This window comes from Mirounga leonina, unplaced genomic scaffold (genome assembly GCF_011800145.1).
Source record: "Mirounga leonina isolate KUSES-001 unplaced genomic scaffold, KU_Mleo_1.0 Mir_168, whole genome shotgun sequence".
NCBI lineage: Eukaryota > Metazoa > Chordata > Mammalia > Carnivora > Phocidae > Mirounga > Mirounga leonina.
In genome coordinates this window covers 20,281,299-20,291,498 of record NW_023270426.1, presented here as the reverse complement: position 1 = coordinate 20,291,498, position 10,200 = coordinate 20,281,299, and positions in this window count along the sequence as shown.

The following is a 10,200-nucleotide window of genomic DNA, read 5'->3' as shown; positions in this document are numbered from 1 at the left end:
ATAGCCCTTCTGTTTCTGTATGGTTTGGCACTGGTAAAACACAAAGGGATGTGCACAGTGCTCACAAAATGCAAAACATGCTAATGAAATGTGGGAATTAGGAAGGTTTCCCTGGCTCAATCATTTTCATTATGCCTTACTTCTCCTCTAACTCCTCATCAAAAGTCTTAAATTGGACAGATCATAAGGAAAGTTTTCAGTGACAACTTAATTAGAGACATAAAGCTTCCATAAATGAAAGCAACAAAATGAAATTTCCTCAAGTCCCATGAAGGCTCCCACAGCCACAGGCTCCCACAGCATGCCAAGTTTGGCCTCTGTTCTAGGTCAACTCTTGAAGTCGAAGTACATAGTTAAACTCTTATTTCTGAAGTAAAGGTGCTGGGATGGTTAATTTTAGGAAATCAACTTAGCGAGGCCATGGTACAGACATTGGTCACACACCAGTTTAAATGTGTCTGTGAAGGCATTTTTTTAGATTAACATTTAAATCAGTAGACTTTGAGTAAAGCAAATTACTCTCCACCATGTGGGTAAGCCTTATTCAATCAGTTGAAATCTTAAGAGAAAAAAGATGGAGGTCACCCAAGGAAGAGGGAATTCTGCCTCCAGTCTGCCTTCGCACTCCAAGCTCCAACATCAACTCTTCCCTGGGTCTTCCTCCTGCCTGCCTGCAGATTTTGGACTTGCCAGCATTTAAAATTACACGAGCCAATTTCTTAAAATAACTCTTCTTGCATTTTTTCTCTCTCTCTTTAGTATATAGAGGGTGATTTTTGAATACACAGTATATATTAATATAGAATATACATACAAAAATAATAGTGTTATTTTGTACACACACACACACACACACATACATACACACACACACACACTATTGGTTCTGTTTCTGGGGAGAACCCTGATTAATACAAATGGATACTCTTTTGTTAAGTGCAAAAAGAAAACATCTCTAGCAGAAAGAAATTACAGTTGACCCTGGAACAACATGAGGGTTAGGGGTGCTGATGCCCTAGGCAGTCATGTATAATTTTTGATTCCCTCAAGACTTAACTATGAACAGCCTATTGATCAAAAGCCTTACTTATAAACGGTTAAATGACACATATTTTGTATCCTTCATGTATATTGCATTCTTTAATAAAGTAAGCTAGAGAAAAGAAAATGTTATTAAGAAAGTTAAGGAAGAGAAAACACTGTACCATATTGATAAAAAAAAAACAAAACCAAATCTGCATATAAGTGGACCTACAGAGTTCAAATCCCTATTGTTCAAGGGACAACCCTATCTGAATTTGGAATTATGAAAGATCTTCCAGCCAAGAACTATTATATCTTCCCCGAAAACTTCTGTTTACCCTGCTGGCTGGCTAAGGTTCAGTTTAGGTGGGGTGATATACTCTGAAGGTCATATTCTATCTTTTATGTCCAAAATGTCCAACCGCGTTTCTTTTCTTGATAGTTTCTATTGAGCCACCACAAAAAATTGTTTCATATCTCTGACATAACTTCTCATAAAACAATTTAAAAACAAACTTTGCAGACAGAAAGAAACACAAATGTACCTTGTCCTTGTACAAATGTATCCACGTATCCAAAAATTACTTCCCTATCCTCTTTCATAGCATCCAACACAAATATTCCTGGAGCAGTTCCAGATCTCCCTGGAGTCAAATGAAATTCAAAAATTCCATCTCTACTATTGGAAATAAGCAAACAGTGGGATTAGGCTTGATTTATAAGGCCCTCTGCAATCCTTCATGGGCTCAGGCAGCTACGGGACAATCAACACTCCCTTTACCTGTTTCACTCATCCTGGCCCATTCTCACCCTCATTTCCATGTCCAGGGTTGGCCCCTCCCAGGTTCTCAATCTTTCCAGACTTGCTTGCCTCCAGCCTCATCTTCCATTCTCACAGTGCTGTATTCGGTGCCCTGCACACACTGCCCACCGAATGTGGGATGGCGTGTGTCGTGGAACAGTGAAGTAGTATTGTGACTCTGAAAGTCATTCATATAGACAGTTTCTTTTTTAGGGGGTATCAGTAGCTAGAGAGACATTTTAATCCCTGAACAGAAGAGCATTATTTCTTCCATTGTTATAATTAATCATTCAGCTTAAGATGTTCAGCTGTTCTGAGTCGATCAGAACAATGGTGCCAAGAATGTGTGTGTTGTAACCTCTGGCAATGCTCGGACTATGTCTGTGTGTGGTGCAATTTCAGGGTTCAAAGCACACTGGGCCAATTACATCTGTTTACCATGATTTGAGGTAATCTAAGTCTGTGTTTCCATAGGTGGCCCTGGGCTGTTTGCTCTCTGTTGGTCAAAGTACGAGCAGATGGTGAAAGTGGGTGAGGAAATATGCCCACTGTAGGTCTGCAAGTATTTGATAGAGTGAGGGTTGTCTATTGACTGGGGCTTAGTACATTCTGGAATCTTATAATCAAACGGTCAGTTGTAAGACAAAATTCTCAGGCAGGATTTTAAAACCAAGAGGCTCTCATTTGAAGAAAAAAAAAAAAGGTGGATTTAAATAAAGAGTGTAGAGTCTTTCTTGATTATAAATTTGTACCCAGTGGTACAAAAAGTAAACTTTATTGGGAAAAGTTCAGGTATAATTTAAATATCACAGGCTAGAGTGATTTTATTTTATTTTATGTAGATGACCACCAATGTCTTCTAGCTATAAAGGTTTCTCAGAGATGGAGAGTCAATCAATTCACAAGAGTTCCTGAGAGCAACCTCAGGTAAAATATTAGTGGCTATAAGCTGTGAAAGCAGACAATGTAATTTGATGAGTTGTAAGGAGTAACCTCCTCATTTTTGATCCTCTGTCCTTAGCACACAGTTGAAAGAAAGAGAGAAGACATTTACATTCTCTATAGGTACAAGCACTTCCCATGGGGTCACAGCTCTGACAGCTAGATAAAGCCACACAACTTTATATGAGGACTCAGCACAGAAAGCAGCCAATAGATGCTGTCATTAGGAAAAACAGATGTTGCACAGGTTAGACAAAGATTATAAATCAATTACTTTAAATATGTCCAAAGAACTAAAAGAAATCATGTGTAAAGGACTGAAGGAAAGTATGAAAATAAAGTCTCACCAAATAGAGAATTTCAATAACGAGATAGAAAATATATATATACCAAGTAAGAATTCTAGGGTTGGAAAACACATTAACTGAAATTAAAAAAAATTCTCTATAAAGGTTCAACATCAGACTTAAGCAGAGAGAAGAAAGAATCAGCAAACTTGAAGATATGTTGATTAAGATTATCTAGTCTCATGAACAGAAAAAAAACAATGACGAAAAATTAAGAGAGGCTCAGAGACCAGTGGGGCACCCTCAGGAACACCAATATATATATGACAGAGTCCCAGAAGGACAGAAGAGAGAGAAAAAGGCAGAAAGAATATTTAAAGAGGGGTGCCTGGGTGGCTCAGACAGTTAAGCATCCAATTCTTGATTTCAGCTCAGGTTCTGAGATCAAGCCCCATGTTGGGCTGCAGACTGGGTGTGGAGCTTGCTTTAGATTTTCTCTCTCCCTCTCACTTTGCCCCTCCCTGCCCCCACTCGTGCTCTCTCTCAAAAAAAAAAAAAATTTTTTTTTAAATATTTAAAGAAAACTTCTCAAATTTGATGAAAAACATTAATCTACATAACTGAGAAGCTCAACAAAATCCAGGTAAACTCAAAAACTCAAAGACTAGACACATCATAACCAAACTACCAAAAGACAAAGGCAAAAAAAGAATCCTGAAAGCAACCAGAGAGAAAATACTCATACATACAAGGAATTCTCAATGAGGTTAACGCTTGATTTATCATCACAAATTGTGGAGGCCAAAAGGCAGTGGGATGACACAGTACAGAAAAACAAAACAAAACAAAACTGAAAGTACTGAAAGAAAAACACCTGCCAAATAAGAATTCTACATCTGGCAAAATTATCCTTCAAAAATGAAGAAGTTAAGCTATTCCCAGATAATCAAAGCTGAGAGAATGTGTTGCTAACACATATGCTCTACAGGAAATGCTAAGAAAGCCTGGCAGGCTAAAATGAAAGGACACTAGATAATAACTTGAACCCATACAAAAAAATAAAAAGCATCAGTAAAGGTAAATACATAGGTAAATAAAGCAATAATTATAAATCTGGGTGTTGATGAGCACACAATATATACCTGTATAATTTGTATTACAAAGTAGAGAAGAGGAGTGACAGAATGGAGCTATATAGGGGGAAACTTTTTGTATATTGTTGCAATTAAGTTGGCATTAAATTGAACTAGACTGTTATAACTTCAGTTATAATCAGCCTAACCATTAAGAAAGTAACTGAAAAATAAGGGCGCCTGGGTGGCTCAGTCGTTAAGCGTCTGCCTTCGGCTCAGGTCATGATCCCAGGGTCCTGGGATCGAGCCCCGCATCGGGCTCCCTGCTCAGCGGGAAGCCTGCTTCTTCCTCTCCCAGTCCCCCTGCTTGTGTTCCCTCTCTCGCTGTCTCTCTCTGTCAAATAAATAAATAAAACGTCTTAAAAAAAATTTTAAAAAAAAGAAAATAACTGAAAAATATACAGTAAAAGAAATGACTAGGAAATAAAAGGTACACTAGAAAATATCTATTGAACCCAAAAGAAGGCAGTAATAGAGGAACTGAGGAATAAAAAAGCCTATTTGCAGATGATATGAGCATGAATATAAAAATTATAAGGAATCCATCAAAAACTGAAAACTCTTAAAGCAAGTAAGTGGATTTGGCAAGACTGTAGGATATAAGATATATATACAAAAACCAGTTGTATTTCTATACACCAGGAAAGAACAATATGAAAATGCAATTAAGAAAGCAATTCCATTTATAACCGCATCAAAAACAATAAAATACTTAGTGACACATTTAACAAATGAAGTGCAAGATGTGTACCTTGAAAACTACCAAACTTACTGAAATAAATTAAAAAGGACCTAAATAAATGGAAAGGCATTCCACGTTCAACATCATTAAACGGAGTTAACATCACTAAAATAGCAATACTTCCCAGACGGATCTAAAGATTCAATTCAATCTCTATCAGAATTGCAGCGGCCTTTCAGTTTTTCCAGAAACTGACAAACTGATTCTAAAATTCATATGAAAGTGCAAAGAATCCAGAATAACCAAAACAATTTTGAAAAAGAAGAAGCAGTTGGAAGACTCACCTTCCTGATTTTGAAATTTACTAGGAAGCTATAGGAATCAAGTCTGTGTGGTAGTGACATAGGACAGACATATAAATCAATGAAACAGCATCAACAGTACAGAATTCCAACAAGAGTACCAAAAAAATTAAATGAGGGAAATGATAAGTCTTTTTAACAAATGGTCCTGGGAAAACTGGATATCTACATACAAAAAAGATAAATTTGGACCCCCTGCTTCACACCATATACAACAATTAACTCAAAATGTATCAAAGTCCTAAATGCAAAATTCTAAGACTCTTAAAATAAAACAAAGGCATAAACCTTCATGACCTTGGATCAAAGGTTTTTCGGATATGACACCTAAAACACAAGAGTCAAAGGGAGAAAATACAGCAAACTTCATTAAAATTAAAAGCTTCTGTGCTTTAAAGACCACCACCAAGAAAGTGAAAAGACAATACATGTGGTGGGACAAAATATTTGCAAATCATGTATCTGACAAAGACTAGCATCTAGAATATGAAAAGAACACTTACAACTCAACAATAAAAGGATAAATAACTCAATTAAAAATTGGGCAAAACATTTAAATAGACATTCTCCAAGGAAGATACACAAATGGGCAATAAGCACATGCAAAGATGTTCAGCCTCATTGCTTATGAGAGAAATTCAAATCAAAACCACAATGAGATACCACTTCACGTCCCCTCAGATACTTATAATTAAAAAGAAAAATAATAACAAGTGTTGGTAAGGATGTGGAGAAAATGGAACTTTCATGCATTGCTGGTGCCAATGTAAACTGATGTAGCTGCTTTGAAAAACAGTTTAACAGTTCCTCAAAAAAGTTAAACACACAGCAATTCCATTCCTAGAGACGGAGCCAAGGGAACTGAACATACATGTCCACACAAAAACTTGTACCTGAATGTGCATAACAGCCATATTCATAATAGCCAAAAGTGAAGAGCATCCAAAAGTCTACCAACTACAAAATGTAGCATACTCATGCAAAGGACTATTTATTATCCAATCGTAAAAAGGAATAAAGTAGTGATACATGTTACAACATGGATGAACCTTGAAAACATTATGCTAAGTGAAAGAAACCAGACAGAAAAGGCCACATATTGTATGATTTCATTTAAAGATTTTTTTTTTAATTTATTTATTTGAGACAGAGAGAATGAGAGAGAGAGAGCACATGAGAGGGGGGAGGGTCAGAGGCAGAAGCAGGCTCCCTGCCGAGCAGAGAGCCTGATGCGGGACTCGATCCAGGGACTCCAGGATCATGACCTGAGCCGAAGGCAGTTGCTTAACCAACTGAGCCACCCAGGCGCCCTGTATGATTTCATTTATATGAAATGTTCAGAATAGGCAAATCCATAAAGAGGAAAAGTAGATTAATAGGCGCTAGGAGCTGGAGATGATAGGAATGGGGAGTGATTACTAACATGTAAGGTTTTTCATTTTGCAGTGATAAAAGTATTCTGGAATTAGGGGTAATGACTGCATGATTTTGTAAATATACTGAAACCACTGAACTACTTTAAAAGGGTAAATTTTATAATATGTAAATTAAATATTAACTTTAAGAAGATTTAATATGTTCTCAGATACAAAAAAATATATATACACATTTACTACATAGTTATTCCTCTTCCTCTTGGCCCACTCCCAAATCCTGAAAAAACACTGATATCAGGCGTCACTTCTGTGTCACCTGGCCTACCGCCAGGTACTCCCAATTGAAAAGCATGGGCCTTGGGTGCCAGAAAGGGAATGGATAAGACAGAGGTTCATGGGTCCATCTGGTGTCACCCAAGAGGGAAACATTTTCTAATCCATTTTATCAAGAGGAAAAAAAAAACATTTCACATGGTTGGAAAAGCCCTTAAAATTCTTTATCTTATTGCTCTCATTCTATATTCATCAAACCACTTTCCCAAAGGTTCTAACATCAAGAAGGGAGCATATCCCATCAGTAGAGAGGAATCACCTCCACTGAAAATCACACCTACTTATCTACCTACCTACCTACCTTTGTGCTCATTTATTTAACCTCCAGTAACCTGATGAACCTGAATCACTTGTCTTGCATCAGACTCTGGGATACTGAATAAAAACTAAGAGCCAGACTCTGGATGAAGGTAAATTCACCTCAATCAAGAATGACAAGTAGATTTTAGTCCAGATGCTAATTTCAACATATTTACAGTTGGGAAAGACTCCGCAATGAGCAAGATCATGAGGACATGTCTGAGTAGCTTGACAGATGATCATGCTTGATATGGAGTGACTACCTTGAACACAGGCAGGAAAGTCATGCTAACTGTACCGCATAGCTCACACTCTGAGACAGTGTTCCCTCAGGGGCCTCTAGCCAGAAAACCTCCTGGCCACATCCCTCTAACCTTGAAGTACTGTGTCTACATTTCATAAAGAGAGCTTTCTGCTTTCAGTACTATAGAACTTAATTTAAAACACAGAAAATCGGGATGCCTGGGTGGCTCAGTCTGTTAAGCGTCTGCCTTCAGCTCAGGTCATGGGATCAAGCCCCACATCGGGCTCCTTGCTCAGCGGGCAGGCTGCTTCTCCTTCTGCCTGCCACTCCCCCTGCTTGTGTGCTCTCTCTCTCTGATTTCTAAATAAATAAATAAATAAATAAATAAATAAATAAATAAATAAATAAATAAGATACTTAAAACAAAAAATTGAATGCTCCATTATAAGGACAGCAACCTATCCCTTCCATTATTCCACCAATGAAAAAGTAAATGGCTTATTAGAAAATGCTTCTTTAAGTTCCTGTTTTCCAGGATAAGTCAAGCACCCCATACATTAGAAATCTTAGCAACAATTCTCCATGTTAAAATTATTTTTGTAATCAAGTCCCACCCCCTTGCTAATTTCACCACCCAAAGCTGTGGTGACTAATGTCTCATACTTGAAATTGTTACTGTTCTCTGTCTACATAGAGGATTTGTGAGGGATGGCGGGAAAGGGGGGACAGGGGTTGAAGAAGGTAGAATGGATTTAAATGTTCACTCAGCATTCTTGAATCAGAGATGGAAGATGCCAGATGGGGCCTCATCATGTGGCTATGGCTTCTACTAGCCAAAACATGTATTTAATGCCTTCTTTATTCTAATCATGATTTTAGGGCTGACTTTAGTAGAGCAGTTCTGGACTTATTTCAGGTTTCTGAATGCATTTGTTTAATAAATCAGTAGCTTAACACAGCATGCTGTTTCTAGGTAGGTTTGTTCCAGTGAAACACAGGAGGAGCGAGTCCATGTGTTTGGTCAGGTCACCCAGGCCAACAACCCTTTGCAAAGCACACTGGCCTCCTCCCTTTCACAAAGGCCTCCAAACTGCAGATCAAATCAAAGATCAAAGCTACTGAGAAACTGTATCCTTGTCCTCTCACCCACTACTCCCACAGCTAAGGAAAACCAAAAAGGTTTCATGTAAATTTTCAAAAGTGGAAGCATTTAGACATACCCAAAACGTCAACTCTTCTGTTATTTAGTGTTCTATTAAAATCCGTAGTCTTCTCTTGCATTTAGCTTTTAGTGTTACCTCAGTTGAAGAGAGTATTTAATAAGACAGGGATATTTTCCTAAACAAGAGAGACTAGGTCAAAATTAAAAGAGAAACACATATACCCAAAAATGTTAGTGGGGAATGTTCATACTCTTTTGAAATGTGGGAGGTAATTTATGCCATAAGAATGTATTACTGGGGTGCCTGGGTGGCTCAGCTGTTTAAGTGCCCAATTCTTGATTTTGGCTCAGGTCTTGATCTCAGGGTCATGAGATCAAGTCCCACACTGGGCTCTATGTTGCGTGTGGGTTGTGGGATCAGGTCCCGTGTGGGGCTCTGAGCTCAGCATGGAGTCTGCTTGGGGTTCCCTCCCTCCCCCTCTGCTCTTCCTCCAACTCCCTCTCCCTTTCTCTCTAAAATAAATACATAAAATCTTTAAAAAAAGAATGCATTACTTACATAATCAGAACAATAAATATAGCTACTTAGTAAAAATAAATAAAGAAATTATAACAAAAGGATAGAATTAGCCCTAAAATAAGAAAATCAAGTGTTTCTTTGGCTAATCAGAGCAAAGTATAGGATTCAGTGGTTTTTATCAGAACCAATTTGTTCATCAACTCCTGGAATCCAACCAGTCCCTTCCCTCTGGCATTTCCGTGCGAGCTTACTACCTCAGAGGAAGCAGGAGACGGAGTTACAGAGAAGCAGGGACAAGACAGGAGGAAACAATCGAGCCTTGCAAGTGCATGAGCTCTCACGTTATTTTTTTAATTCAAACCTTTCTAACAGGAGAGGAGAATGATGTGGTGAAAGAGGTTAAGTCACTTCTAGTTTAGTCTTAATACAGGAAGTCGTTTTTAATGCCCCTGCCCTCAAACTGGAATTATAGCCAGTTTCAATTTCTCCTCTTCCTCCTGACCCATCTACCTTTGGTGAAAGTGCTAATAAAAATAAAATGGTCCAGGCATGAGGCATGGGGGAGACATGAGAGGTCAACTTCATGCTGATAGCTGACCTTATCTTGCAAACGTTAAACATCCTTCGGTAACTGTAACCCAACAAGTAACCAGACATCCACACACATTTCCTTGTGAGGAAGTACAGCTCAGAGAAGATAAAGGTCTCATTCAAAATTGTCTATTAACAGGTCAGCATTTCTAATCAAAAGATCTCCACCATGTGGCCATCACCTCAACATTCCTCACAATCCCTGATAATACACAAGAAAACAGCGAGTGCCTTCAGGTCCTGGGATTCCAGTTCAAAACAGACATTAGTCAGCCTCTTCCAGAACACGGGTTCAGTTAGCTAGCTTACATTTGCTTTAACTCTCATAATATTTCCTTAATGCTCCATAATTCTGAGAGCTGATGGTTTTCTAATGTAAATGAGGGGGTGTGCCAGGCTGGCTGCAGTTGGGGTGGCCTGGCTAGGGTGGATTTGTTCCATGT